This window comes from Stegostoma tigrinum, chromosome 5, assembly GCF_030684315.1.
Source record: "Stegostoma tigrinum isolate sSteTig4 chromosome 5, sSteTig4.hap1, whole genome shotgun sequence".
Classification (NCBI taxonomy): Eukaryota; Metazoa; Chordata; class Chondrichthyes; order Orectolobiformes; family Stegostomatidae; genus Stegostoma; species Stegostoma tigrinum.
The window spans coordinates 124,691,745-124,707,189 of record NC_081358.1 but is presented as its reverse complement, the minus strand read 5'-3'; the positions used below and the strand labels follow the sequence as shown (position 1 = coordinate 124,707,189).

General features: G+C 45.8%; 1 protein-coding gene across 1 annotated transcript in view; it reads right to left on the bottom strand.

Annotated features, from left to right (window-relative positions):
• LOC125451819 (carbohydrate sulfotransferase 9-like) overlaps positions 1 to 15,445 on the bottom strand; it is a 181,763-nt gene that overhangs the window by 119,586 nt on the left and 46,732 nt on the right. The window contains exon 2 of the mRNA XM_048529440.2: positions 6,465 to 6,704. The gene's annotated coding sequence lies outside the window, so the exon portion shown is untranslated. The remainder of the gene's footprint in view (positions 1 to 6,464; positions 6,705 to 15,445) is intronic.

Sequence of the window (15,445 nt, the reverse complement as noted above, 5' to 3'; positions counted from 1 at the left end):
AGGCCATTCCGCCTGTCGAGCCTGCTCCCATCTTCCAGGAGATCATGGTTACTCCAACATTAACCTCGGCCACACGTTCTCATCTATACCCGAAAGCCTTTCAGCCCTTGCTGAATCAGAATGTATCCTTCTCCAGGGCCCCAGAGTTTCCCTGGCAATTCAGGAAATACAATAGTTCACAGACACCAGCTGCCTGCGTTTTTGATTGTGGTTATATACAGGTTATTTTACATATATATTTTTGGTTATATATTATTGGGTAAAAACTCATCCCCATGCTCCTGATTTTAGTCCTCCCTGAATGGGCTGACACTGGATGTGCCTGTGTCTGAACCTGGTCAAGGTGACCACTAACAGCTTCGGGAAGCAAATGTGCCCTGAATGAGAGATAATAGGAACTGCAGATGCCGGAGAATCCAAGATAACAAGGTGTAGAGCTGGATGAACACAGCAGGCCAAGCAGCATCTCAGGAGCACAATTACCTGCCTTTTTCTGTCATTTTTGTCTTTGTGACCGGGTGGCCCTGCAGAGTGCATCACTTCACATTCAGCCACACTGTACTGCATCTGCCTTGTCTTTGCCCACTCACTCAACTTGTCTCAATTGCCTTGAAGCCTACTTTCATCCTCTACTAAACTCTTAAATCACACCCAATCTTGTGCCATCAGCCAACTTGGGAATGTTGTATTTGGTTCCTTCATCCAGGTCATTGTTAGAGATTGGGAATAGTTGGGGTCAAAGCATTGTGCCTTCAGGTACCGTACCAGTCACGGTAAGTAATTTGGGAAAAGATCCATTTAGTTCTATTCTCTGCTTCCTGTCTGTCAACTAATTCTCAATCCATACTAATGTATTATCCCCAATCCCACATGCTTTAATTTTGCTCAGTGACCTCTTATGAGGGACCCTATCAAAAGCCTTCTCAGATACACCACATCCATTGGTTCTCCCTCATCTGTTCAACTTAGTACATCCTCAAAAAAGTTCATATGATACTTGATAAGCAGAATTTGCCTTTCATAAACATGTCCTGGCTCTGTCTAATCCCATTAATGCTTTTCAAACGTTCAGTTATCACATCTTTTATAAAAGCAAATTCCCCACCACTGATGTTAGGGTAACTGGTTTTGAAACTCTCTCCGACCTTTATTAAATACTGGGGTTACAGTTGCTATCCTCCAATCTATAGGAGCTGCTCCAGAGTCTGTAGAACACTCAGAGATGGCTATTTCCAGGGACACTTCCTTGAATACTCCGGGATGTAAGGTGGGATCTGGACCCCTCGATTTGGGAATATAGCGTGGTGGTCTGGTCAAAAAGGTGGATGTTTAAAGAGGGATATTCAAATCTATGAAATCAGTTAGCTAAATCTATCATGCAGCAACTCAAGTGTAAATGATGAAGCAATGATAAGAACAGAACAGTAGGACTGAGTTGACTACAGTGTTCATTAGACCTAAACTATCCATTTCTGAAATCCACATGAGCAGGATGAGGGAATTAGTGGCAATATCACTGGACTTGCCTCTAGATGCTTTGAGGACAATGGTTCTAATCCCACCTCAGGAGCAGCATGGTGGCTTGGTGGTTAGCCCTGCTGCCTCACAGTGCCACGGAGCGGGCTTCAATTTGAGCCTTGAATGTATGCCTGTGGGGAGTTTGCACACTCTCCCCGTGTCTGTGTGGGTCTCCTCCAGGTGCTCCGGTTTCTCCCACAGTCCAAAGATGTGTAGGTTAGGGTGGATTGGCCAGAGAAAATTGCCCATAGTGTCCACGGATGAGAAGGTTAGGTGGGTTAGCCATGCACCATGCAGGGGTAGGGTGTGGTGGGGGGTGTTGGAAATGTGTCTGAGGGGTGGGATATTCTTTGGAGTGGCAGTGTGGACTCAACGGGCTGAATAGCCTGCTTCCACATTGTAGGGGTCTATGATTCTAGGTAAATTCAATTAATTAATAAAAGGAATTGAAAGCTCACCTCAGCAATGAAGCTACCATCAATTAGCATAAAAACCCCTCTCCTTCCCTTTAGAGAATGAAGTCAGCCATCGTTGACTTGATAGAGGTGTACAAAATGATCAGAGGTATTGGATAGAGTGGACAGCCAGAGACGTTTTTCCTCGGATGGAGGTAGCTATTACGAGGGGGCAAAGATTTAAAGTGAGTGGAGGTAGATATAGGGGAGACGTCAGAGGTAGGTTCTTTACTCACAGAGCGGTCGGGGCGTGGAATGCATTGCCAGAGAGGGTAGTGGAGTCGGCCTCATTGGGGGCATTTAAGCGGCTATTAGATAGGCATTTGGATGATAGTATAAGGTAGGGGTGGAGGTTAGATAGACCTTAGGTTTAGGGTAAAAGTTCAGCACAACATCATGGGCCGAAGGATCTGTACTGTGCTGCACTGTTCTATGTTCTATGTTCTTACCTACCTGGTCTGGCCTACGTGTAACTCCAGGCCCACAGCAATGTGGTTGACTTTTAACTGCCCACTCTAAATGTCTAAGTGAGACAGTCAGTTGTGCCGAACTGTTCGGCAAACAGCCTGCAGTTATTAGCCCCCAGGCAGCAAATGTTGATTGGTCTTGCCAACAGTTCATAACAGAAGAATTGAAAAAGTCAAATTAATTACTTGAAAAGCCAGACCCTGTGCCAGCATTGAAATGGAAAATACTGGAAATACTTGAGGAGAGAGAAACAGAGGTAACATTTCAGGTCAAGTATTTTTAGCATTTTCTGTTTTCATTCCAATCTATTATCTCTGTTTTATTTTTACCAGCTGGGGAGATTTTGATCTATGCAGACCCCTTATCATGGTTTAAAAATCTCCTGGGCAGAATGAGTGTGACAATGCTGTTTATTCCTTATTATCACAGCGGTTTTGGATTTAATTTCGGCCGATGATAAATTTCTCAGTTAATTAGCCATCAGCATTCAAAGAACTCACGCAGCTCGGCTAAAACTGCAAATTAAGCACTTTATTTACTCAACACACATCTCAACCAGTTTAGACAATGAGAAAGGAATCGAGACCAATTCACTGAACCAATTTACTTTGTTTGGAATTGGATTTAATTTCAAGGCAAAACAAAAGGTTGGCGGGAGCCTGAATATCGGCATTGCCCTGAGAATGCAGCTGAAGCTCTTGTGAGAGCAAAACATCAGCAGATGTACTGAACCTGTGACAGGAACATGTGCGCAGAGACTTTGATTGAGGACAGCCTGCTGCATTACATTAGGTGACAAGAAGACATTCGCTCACTTCCCAGGGACCACGGGCATTTTAGAAGCATTTACAGGCAGATAATCAACCTGTCTGATTTCATTGTAAACACATCTCCTGTGACTGTCAAGTTCTGGAGTAGGACTTGAACCGCACAATGACCAGGCTCAGAGGTAGGTAGTTGTCCCTTTTACCGCAGCTAAAAATAGATAAAAACGGAAGAATACAAGAAATAGGATTTACGGTTTTTAACCATCATCTTACATCTGCTTCACAAGCTTGCTGTGTTTAGATGAGGAGTGAAATTGCCCACACCTCAGCAGTGATTACAGTTCTATGTGCTACACTGGCTAGAAAATGCTTTGGATATGCCTGGGGAGATGATGGCTTAATGGTATTACTGCTAGTCAACTGATTCAGAGACCCACTTAATGTTCCAAATTGCACTGTAGCAGATGGTAGAGTTTGAAACCAGTAAAACTCTGGAATTAAGAACCTAATGATTACTGTGATACTATGGTCAGTTGACAGAGGAAAACCTCACCTGGTTCAATAATGCTCTTTAAGGAAGGAAACTGCCAACCTTACTTGGTCTGGCCTCCATGTGACTCCAGACCCACAGCAAGGGCGTGGCAAGGTGGCTCAGTGGTTAGCCCTACTGACTCACAGCGCTAGGGACCCGGGCTCGATTCTACCCTTGGGCGACTGCCTGTGTGAAGTTTGCACATTCTCCCTGTGTCTATGTGGGCTTCTCCTGGGTGCTCTGGTGTCCTCCTACAGTCCAAAGGCATGCAGGTTAGGGTGGATAGGCTGTGCTAACTTGCCCATGGGGATGTGTAGGTTAGGTGGTTTAGCCTTGGGAAATGCAAGGTTACAGGGACGCAGGCTTGGTCTGGGTAGAATGCCCTTTGGAAGGTTAGTGTGGGCTTGATGAGCTGAATGGCCACACTGTTGGGATGCCATGAAAATGACCATGAATGAAACTCTGTTTAAAGGAAATTAGGGATCGACAAGCAATGATGAAGCCCACATCTCATGTTAGAATAAAGGAAAAATATATTGAACGTCATTCCACGCCGCTTCACTTCCTGTAAAACAGTTTGGGAAATTCTGAGGTAGTGAGAGATGTCAAAGATGTGCAGATCTTCCTTTAACGATGTACATTGGCTCAATTCTGGGAGCCTGGTCAAATTTGTGTACGTTTCTCCTGCACATAGACATTAGTGTCTTTGTCAGAGAACCTCCTGGAGTTTCCATAGCTTGGATCACAGAATTAATGAGATAAGAGATCTCAGAGGATAAGGGGGCACTGGAGGAGCTTACAGAGGTAAGGACGGGGGTGGGGGGGGGGGGGGGGGTAAAGCCCTGGAGGGTTTTAAAAACAAGGGTGTGAATTTTTAAAACAGACTTTGGCAGGCGATGAAAAAATTTGTTACAGGCTTACTGCTTAAAGTGACATCATTTTCATGAGAGATTAATGGACAAATCACTTTTGGAAAAACAAAAAGGGCACAACATTGTAATTAATACTGAAACACATTAGTTGCACAGGATCATCTCATGGCGAAAATATGCAAGATCATTTTGTTCTTCCACTCATCAACCAAAACTGAAAAGTTACAAATTTATTTTCACAAAGTATTTTTTCCAATTTCTCAATTGCTTGCAATGTGGACCTGTGAGTTTACAATCTGGATAGACCCTATTTCAGTGGTCGATTAATGAACACAGGAACATAGGAGCAGGACCAGGCCAGTCAGCTCCTCAACTCTGCTTGGCGTATGCACATCATGGCTGATCATCTATCTCAATGCCATATTTCCAAGCTATGCCACGCACCTTGATGTCAATAGCAACCACATCACTACCATAGTCATCTTGAATGACTGAGCTCCCACAGCAGCAAAGATTGACCACCGTCAGCAGATACATGGAAACACCAACTTCCTGCAAGTTCCCCTCCACTCACCTTCCTGATTTGGAAATATATTGCTGTTCCTACAGTGTCGCTGGGTCAAAATCCTGGGATTCCCTCCCTAAGGGCATTGTGTGTCTATGTACAGAAAATGAACTGCAGCGATTCAAGAAGGCAGCTCACCCCCACCTTCTCAAGGGCAACTAGGGACGGGTAATAACTGCTGGGCCCAGGCAGTGATGACTCTGTCTCATGAGTGAATAAAAAAATTCAGCTTCTTCTCCCACCATTAGTTCCTCGTTGTCATCTCAAGAAAATATTGGCCCCGTCTTTTCCAGTATTCTCATTTCATGTTCACATTTTATTGGAGTCAGTACCATCACATTTACACCAGCAGACCCACAGCTCCCTGCCCCACCAATACCCACTGTGGAGACATGCCTCAAATTTAAGCAACATAGAGAGAAAAAGGAGACAGAAATAAAGACCCACACACACACACACACTCTCTCACACACAGACACACACCCACAAATAAATGCACACACTCAATTACACACACACATACTCAGATACACAGATACACACTCAGACACACAGATACACACACATAAACAGAGACACAAACACACACAGGTACACAGAGACACCCACACAGATAAACACACTCACATTGACGCATCCCACACACACATACACGCACATGTGCACTCACATACAGATGCACACATAAGCACAGACACACACACAAACACAGATACACACAACACAGACACATACACAGATACACACAAATACACAGACGCACAAACACACAGTTACACACTTTCAGATACACACACATAGATACACACGCAGATGTACACACACACGCATACATGTGCACACACACATATACATGCACAGACACACACATATACATATACATGCACATACACAGATACACACACAGATGCACACATACACAGATACATATGCACATGCTGATATACACAAACACACACACGTGCGCACACACACACACACACACACAGAGAACAGTTAAAATACTTTATCACCACACGCAAAGTATCAGGCAGAAAGGTGGGTGCCTTAAGGCAGACTGCCACTTCCAGATAGGATTGTAAGCCTTTGCAGATTCCAACTTTCCGAGCAACCTTTCGCAAACAGTGAACCATTATGTAAAATATAAAACACACAGTGCATATGCAGTTGCTGAAACTCTCCAGAGCTCCTACACTCAACAGGCTCTTTGTAAACTCTCAGGTTCTGCACGATCTTTAAAAGCAAGGTAAGCTGACATTTTCTTTTTGAGAAAAAAAACTCACTTACAGCGAATGATTCTCGCTCTGTTTCAGCAGCGAGGGGAGCTTTGCAGATGATGCACGAGTGAACGCATTCCTTTCCCTGAGAAGTAACAGCCTGAAATCTTTTCCATATCACTGTTCTCCCTCTCTGTTTGCCTCAGCCTTGGCACCTCTCTGGAATTGGGAGAATACTGGAGACCTCTCCTTCCGCTCCAAACACACACACACGATCATCTCTGGTGTGTGTGTTTGTGTGTGTGCGCGTCTGCATGTGAAAGGAGAGAGAGAGAGCGCTTAAAACAGCTTGTTCCTCTGCCCCGCCCCACGTTTAGCATCTGGTGTAAAACAATAAGCGCGATTAGTCAGTCCCACATTGTGTGTTCAGTGATAACAGTAAACCACTTTGAGAAGTCTATCCAACCCAGTAAACGGCAGAGAACTTTGCCAAATTGCAGCAGAAGTTAGCTCTCCACCCACCACTGCTCCTTGCAATAGATATTGACAGGCATTTTTATTTGCTGAGAAGGAAGTTCTATACCAGAGTGAAATACCGTACATAGGGAGAGATGACTACACATTGAAGAGATTACAACTAAAACTGTTTCATCCCTCGTGCAAATTAACTGCTCTCAAAGGCAGGAGTTACAAACTCCAACAATAAATGGGTCAACTCAGTCTCATCTTTTTGAGTTTTGAGTTAACCAAACAGCAAATCGCCAATTTTGACACAAGGCTCAATGAAATGAGCGATTTGATGTTCTCATCAGAAGTTTCCATTGGGTCATTTCAGATTTGGATTTGAATAGTTTCATTCACACAGCACTTCACTGATCATCAGTTTGATGTAAATGCAATATTTATACTGAAGATATAGTCAAGCAATTAGTCAGGCAAAAAAAACATTTTATTGCAATCTGGTTGACGTATAAGAGTAACAAAGTCTTGTTTCAGTTATATCTGTCACACTCACACGCTCACACTCTCTCCCCTCCATGCACACACACACACGCGCGCTCACACACACACATACACACACACTCCCAAGCAAGCATACACGTGCGTGCGCACACACACACAGTCATCCGCGCACACACACACACGCATACACATGCACACACTCACAAACACACACGTATATAAATGCACACACCCCTTTCTCTCTCTCACACACACACACGCACCCACATGGGAGGTGCTGCCTGAGAAGGTTCTGGGGGCAGGTACTCTCACAACATTTAGGAAGCATATGGATGAGCACTTAAAATGCTGGGGCACAGTAGGCTGTGAACTAGCTATTAATATTTGACTAAAACACCAGTCAGATTATGTTCCACCAAAAATATATTATGAACACTCAAAGCAGCCCCAATTGACATCAACGATCACTTAAAAAAATCCTCTTGCCTAATCACACTTCAGCCACCACTCTCACATCCACTCCCCCCCACCACCGACACTCAGTAACAGCAGTAAGTACTATCTACAAGATGCACTGCAGAAACTCACCAGGGATCTTCAGACAGCACCTTCCAAACCCATGACCACTTCAATCTAGAAAGATAAGGTTTGTTGCTTTTGACAATTCTTCATGAGGCAGACTGCTTAAGGAGCTAAAAGCCCACGGGATCCAGGGGTATTGGGGAAGTTAGATCCAAAATTGTTTTAGTGGCAGGATGCAGAGGATGATGGACAAAGGGTGGATTTATGACTGGAAATGTGCTCAGTGGCATACCGTAGGGTTCAGTGCTCAGTTGCCTGCTGTTTACTGTGTACATTAATGATCTAGACATGAATGTAAAGATATGTGATTAATGAGCTCAGAGATGACATGAACATTGGTGATATGGTATATAGTGAGGAGGAAAGCATTAGGATACAGGATGATGTAGACAAGCAGGTCAAAAATTCTGAACAATGGCAAATTGAATTTAACCCTGAAAGGTTCGAGTTGATGCATTTTGAGTAAACTAGCAGGGAAAGAAATTTTTGAACGGTAGGATCCCAAGAAGCGATGAGGATCACAGGGACCTGCGTGTGTATAGATCCTTGAAGGCACCAGGACAGGTAGATGAGATACTGCTATTTCCAATTCCCCTCCAAGCCACCCACCATCCTGACTTGGAAATATATCGCCGTCCCTTTGCTGTCACTGGGTCCAAATCCTGGAATTCCCTCCCTAGGGGCATTGTGAGTCAACTCTACAGCACATGGACTGCAGCGATTCGAGAAGGCAGCTCACCCCCACCTTCTCAAGGGGCAAATAGGGACGGGCAGCAAATGGTGGGGCCAGCCAGCGACACCCACATCTCATAAATGAACAAAAAGCCCATTTTGTGTCTTGCTGCTCCAGATGGATTTTATAAATTAAGTTGGCCATTGACTTAGCTTGCCGGATGTCACATGACTGAGAGATGTCACCAGTACCTCGGTTGCAATGGCCTGTATGCCCATCACTGAGCCCACCTCATTATTCTGGGCTGGGTTAGTATCTGAGCTCAGAAACACCAAACGGGCTCTGTCGAACGCATTGCTCTCATCTCCACACCTGGTTACCACTTCAAAGAGGAGTGTAGTTAAGAGTATGGCGTCACATCTGATACAAACTGGAGAGGGATGGCAGAATGCCTTCCCTAAAGACATTAGAATCATAGAGTCATACAGTGTAGACCTGACCCTTCAGCCCACCATGCCTATGCTGACCACAAGCACCAACCTACAGTGAGTTGCCCAGTGGTTAACACTGCTGCCTCAAAGCTCCTGGGTTCGACTCCACCTTCGGGTGACTATCTGTGTGGAGTTTGTACATTCTCCCTGAGTCTGTGTGGGTTTCCTCTGAATGCTCTGGTTTCCTCCCACAGTCCAAACACGTGCAGGTTAGAGTGGATTGGCCATGGAAAATTACCCACAGTGTCCAGGGATGTGCAGGCTGGGTAGGTTAGCCATGGGAATTGCAGAGTTACAGGAGTGGGATGGGTTTGGGTGGGATGCTCTTCAGAGGGTCAGTGTGCACTCAACAGGCCTACTTCCACACTATTGGAATTCTATGATACTAATCCCATTTACCTGCACTAGGTTTGTAGCCTACTATGCCCCAGCATTTTAAGTGCTTATTAAATGTTGTGAGAGTACCTGCCCCCACCACCCTTTCAGACAGCAGTGTCGTATTCCTACGACCCTCTGGGGGAAAATATTCTTTCTTAGATCTCTTCTAAACCACTTACCCCTCACCATAAACTTGGGTCCTCCGATACATCTGCCATGGGGAAAAGATTCTCATGATCTACTCTGCTTCTCATCATTTTGTAGACCTCAGTCAGATTCCCCTTTCAGCCTCCTGTGCTCCAAGGAGAACAATCCCAGCCTATCCAGTCTCTGCTTATAACTGAGACTTTCCATCCCAGGCAACATCCTGGTGAATCTCCTCTGTTCCCTCTCCCAGTGCAATCATGTCCATCTGATGGTGTGGTGACCAGAACTGCCCATGGTATTCCATGTGTGACCTAACTGATGTTTTTCAAAGTTCTAACAAGACCTCTTCGCTCCTATATTCTACGCCCCGGCTAATGAAGGCAAGTGTCCCGTACGCCTTCCTCACCCCCCTGCCTTCCTGTGCTGACACCTTCAGGGATCTATGGACTCATACACCAAGGTCCCTTTGTTCCGCAGTGCTCCCTAGGGACCCTACCATTCGTCGTGTATATCCTTCTCTCCTTAGACCTCGCACTTATTAGGACTAAAGTCCACCTGCCTTTGCTTTGCCCCATTTACCATTACACCGCCAATTTTCCTGCCTTCTGTAAGCAAACTAATTAAGACTCCTGTATTCACACCCAAGTTGTTAAGGCAGGTAACAAACTACAAGGGCCCGGGCACCAATCCCTGTGGCACACATCAGTCGTAGACGTCCAGTTACAAAAACAACCCTCCACCGTGGCCTCCTATTTGAAAGCTAATTTTGGATTCACTTTGCCAACTTGCCTTGGATGCCATGGTCTCTTGGACGAGCCTGCTATGTGGGACCTTGTCAAAGGCCTTATTGAAGTCCGCGAAACAACACCAACTGCACTGCCCTCATCATTATATTTAGTCAACCTCTTCAAAAAAGCCCAACAAGTCAGACAGGATCACCCTCCAACAAACCCATGCTGACTATTCCGGCCTTTCTGAGTGTTGATTAATCCTGTTCCCAAGAACATATTGGTAAACCACAGCTGCCTCACAGCGCCAGGGCCCCGGCTGTGATTCCAGCCTCGGCCGGCTGTCTGTGTGGGGTTTGCACGTTCTCCCCGTGTCTGCGGAGTTTCTTCTGGGTGTTCGGTTTCCTCCCACAGTCCAAAGTCGTGCAGGCGAGGTGGATTGGCCGTGCTAAATTACCCATACTGTGCAGGGATCTGTAGATTAGGTGGGTAATGAGGGATGAACCTGGGTGGGATGCTCTGAGGGGTGATGTGGACTTGTTGGGCCAAAGTGCCTGTTTCCACACTATAAGGATTCTATGAAACCCAGATGACCTTTCAGAAAACCAATGATTGTTTCATAATCACCATTACTAGGACTTGCTTCCAACTCCAGCTTTTATGAATTGAAATGAAATTCCACCAGTTGCCAGGATGGGAATTAAACTACTACCACTGGAGAGTCAGACTGGGCCTCTCGATGATTAAACCACTGGTGCTATGTCTTCTGGGTGTCCCTGGTAGAGCTGAGCTGGATACAGACATGGAACATAAACCATTTCCAACTCAGTACAAAGGTTCCCTATTTAAGGAATAATGTGTGTAAGGTGTGGAGAGACTAGTAGTCGGGGATAGGATTTTTGTGAAAAGTTAATCTTGGTACTCTAAAGCTAACCCTTTCTGATCTCATGGTGAACAAGTTAAGATAAGTTTCAGTTAAGATTTTTAAAATCAGGAAGGATTCTGGATTGAGGAAATAAGGAGAAACTGATTTTTGGCGGTAGCTTAGCTCTAAGGTAACTGGCAAAAGATCACAGAATCCCTACAGTGTGGAAGCAGGCCATTTGGCCCATCAAGTCCACATCAACCCTCTGAAGAACTTCCCACTCAGACCCACCCTATCCCTAGGACCCTGCATTTCACCTTGGCTAGCCTCATGTCCCTGGACACCACGGGGCAATGGAGCACGGCCAATCCAACCTAACCTGCACATCCTTTGACCGTGGGAGGAAACTGGACCACCCGGAGGAAACCCACGGATGGTCAAGAGGACAGTGAGATGGGGAGTACTTACTTGGTGTGACTTAGGACATGGCTAGCAATGGTTAGTGTTAGAGTGTCTGTGGTGAGGGAGATTACCTAAGAAACCACAATAACTAACAATGATTTCGATATGGAGGGGAGCAGTGGGAGTGAGGTGAGTGGTGCAGTGGTGGGAGATAACTGGTAAAGCAGCCAATAGTAATAGGATTATTAGCTATTAAATTCAACCACCACTTCCAACCTCTTACATGCATTAAAAGCAGATGTTATTGAAAAGATGCTGTTGTGTATCTACTAGTAGTCCCAGTGAACACCATCCATTCTGATGCTTTTGTCACCCTGTCTTAACATCTCCATATGTGGCTCTATCTCACATTTCAGTCTGGTAACTTACAGATGAAACAGTTTAGGACATTTTACTGTGTTAATGGCCCTGCACTGTGGCCTGTACATGAATGTGAATAAGAGGCAAATATGTTTCACATATGAGCTAATCTCAAGTGACTTTAAAGTTGAAATCTTTTGAAGAGTCAATGTTCTGCATCGGGTTCAAATTTCCATTTTAACCTGAAGAGCTGACCCCCACACTCAGAGCGCTCCCTGACACTTCTGTGGATTCTAAAGCCCCCGCCCCCACCCACAGCTGTTTGTAGAATGTGATCTCCAGTCACACCAGACACAGTATTAGAAGGTTAGTAAGCAAGTACAGCAGGTAATCAGGAAAGGTCACAGAATGTTATGGGAAGGGGAATTGAATGCAAGAGTAGGGAGGATATTCTTCAGTTATGAGGCCACTGGGTGAAACTACACATGGAGTACTGAATTGGTCACTGTACCTACCGAAGGAAGCAGATCAGAGACGACTTACTGAGAGGAATGGGTAGCTTGCTGTAAGAAGTAAGGTTACTCAGGTTGTGCCTGTATCCTCTGGGGTTTGGAACAGTCAGAGATGACTTCATTGAAACATAAAAATTCCTGAGGGGCGAGACCGGGTGGATGCAGAAAGGATGTTTCCCCTTGTGGGAGAATCTAGACTTAGCGGTCATGTTTAAAAGTGAGGGAGCACCCATTTAAAACACTGAGGAAATAATTCTTTTCTCCAGAGCATTGCAAATCCTTAGAACTCCCTTCCTCTAAAGGCCATGGATGCAGAATATTTAAATATTTTGGAGGCAGAGGGAGGTGGATTCTTGTTTCCGAAGTGGATGAAAGATTATAGGGAGAGATGCAGGAACGTGGAGTGAACAATAAAATCAGATCAGCCACGAAGTTACTGAATGGTGGAGCAGTCTTGAGGGGCCGAGTGGCCTACTCTTGTTCCATGTTTGCTAATTGATATGTTCATAAGACCACCTCAACACACTGAGGTTCACACCTTTTGATCAACTGACATGTCTTGTCAACATGGGGTCAGTAGGTGGTTCTGAGTTGGAAAGATTGTCTAGGGGGGGATTTGGGGGTTGGGGGGGGGTGGTTTCAATGCACAGAACACAAAATTTACACTGACCGTTACACCACTGCACTTTCAGAAGAGTTGCCTCTCAGATGAGTCTTGCTGCATATAGCTCTTAGGGTTAAAGAAATCAAAGGGTTCAAAGTGCATGCAGAGAAATAGAAGCAGGGATCTAAAATGGAACATCAGCCATGATCATGCTTAATGGCAGAGCAGGCTTGAAGGGCCGAATGGCCCACTCTTGCACCTAGTTTCTGTTTCTACACCAATCCTTCCAAGACAACCTCTGGTAAGATGGCTGTAGAGCAGGGCATCTGAGCCCAGTGCTCACCTGCTCTGCCCGCTTTTCTTTTTCTTTCTTTTCTTTGTTCTCTCTTCTCTCAAATGTTTTCTCTTCTATTTTACTTTACACACCTGTTGGTGAAGAGCTGGGTAGTGGAGATGGCATTGGTGACAGCGATGGCAACACGGACTCATGTGGGCCCAGCAGCACAGACTCGAGGAGGCCCAGCAGCACAGATTTGAGTAGGCCCAGCAGCACGGACACGAGGAGGCCCAGCAGCACGGACTCATGTTGGCCCAGCAGCACAGACTTGAGGAGGCCCAGCAGCACAGACTCGAGGAGGCCCAGCAGCACAGATTCGAGGAGGCCCATCAGCATGGACTCGAATGGGCCCAGCAGCACAGATTTGAGTAGGCCCAGCAGTGTGGACTTGCGTAGTCTCTGCAGTGTGGACCCAAATGGGCCCAGTAGCATGGGCTCAAGTAGGCCCAGTAACGCCGGCATGAGTAGGCTCTGCAGCACAGACTTGAGTAGGCCCAGCAGCATGGACTCGAGTAGACCCAGCAACACAGATTTGTGTAGGCCCAGCAATGTGGACTCGAGTAGGCCCAGCAGCACGGGCTTGAGTAGGCCCAGCAGTGTGGACTCGAGTAGGCCCACCAGTGTGTACCCAAACGGGCCCAGTAGCATGGGCTCGAGTAAGGCCAGTAGCGCAGAAATGAGTAGGCTCTGCAGCACAGACTTGAGTAGGCCCAGAAGTGTAGACTCAAGTAGGCCTAGCAGCATGGGCTCGAGCAGGTGCAGCAGCATGGGCTCGAGCAGGCCTAGCAGTGTGGACCCAAATGGGCCTAGTAGCTCACGCTCGAGTAGGCCCAGCAGCGCAGACTTGATCAGGCCCAGTAGTGCAGACTCGAATGGACCCAGCAGGATGGCCTTGTGGTGACCTTGTGAGAGGCGAGTTTGAGTTTCTGGCCGCTTCTGCATCAAGTCCAGATTCATGGAGTTGGTGCTAGAGGCAGGCTTGGGCCCAGTACAATACTCATTGGCATTGCCAGCAGCTACAATGGAAAGCTGGGCCCTATGCAGCCTCATGGCAGTGTTGGAGTTGTGTTTGGGCCAGTGCAGTATCCAGCTGCATTGACAAAGCCTCGTGAGGACCCATATGAGCGAGGGTTTCATTGGCGGTGAGACGGTGACTCTAATTCTAGTGCCAGAAGTGAAGAATACGCGTGCCTGGCCTCCAGTACCATGGCCCACAGCAGAGCACTTAACAAGGACTGTAACGGTGGACACTTTCTTTATTTCTTCATTTTTCTGCAATTATAGTCAACATTTTGGTTTATTTTTCTGTTTAAAGATGGCACCGGAGAGAGGCAATGTTACAGAACACTTTTCACATGATTTTAGGACAAGATACAGGTGACAACAAATAAATCAAATCAAACAAATCAAATAAGCAGACAAGATAAAAGATTCAGCAGTGATATTAACAGAAGAGATGGAAAATTCTTCTTGATATCCTGACCAATTGTTAGTCCTTTCAGTAAATGTCACTAAAAATAGACTATCTAATTGCTATGTTATTACTGTTTGTGGGAGCTTGCTGTGTATCAAAGGTCAAGGGCTGGGTTGGCTGTAAAGTGCTCACTTGGCTCATCTTCTGCTCAGCATGGGTGCTGCATGAATACTTTTGCTGTTGAGAATTTCAGAAAGCCACTGATTTATTTTACACAAGCACCAGTCCTGAGGAGGGGTCACCGGACCTGAAACATTAACGCTGTTTTTTCTCTTCACAGATGCTGCCAGACCTGCTGAGCTTTTCCAGCAACTTCTGTTTTTGTTCCCGATTGACAGCATCCGCAGTTCTTTCTGTTTTCACTCATTATTTTACTTGTTAAAATTCGCATGTAGCCAGTTTTAGCTCATCGACTTTGAGATAAAGTGGCCTTAATGAATTCCGCCTCTTCTGCTCTTTCAGGGACCAAACTCCAAATAACAGCGACACACCCTCAGACTCTAACATTCTGCTGATGTGTAATCTGTGCACACCT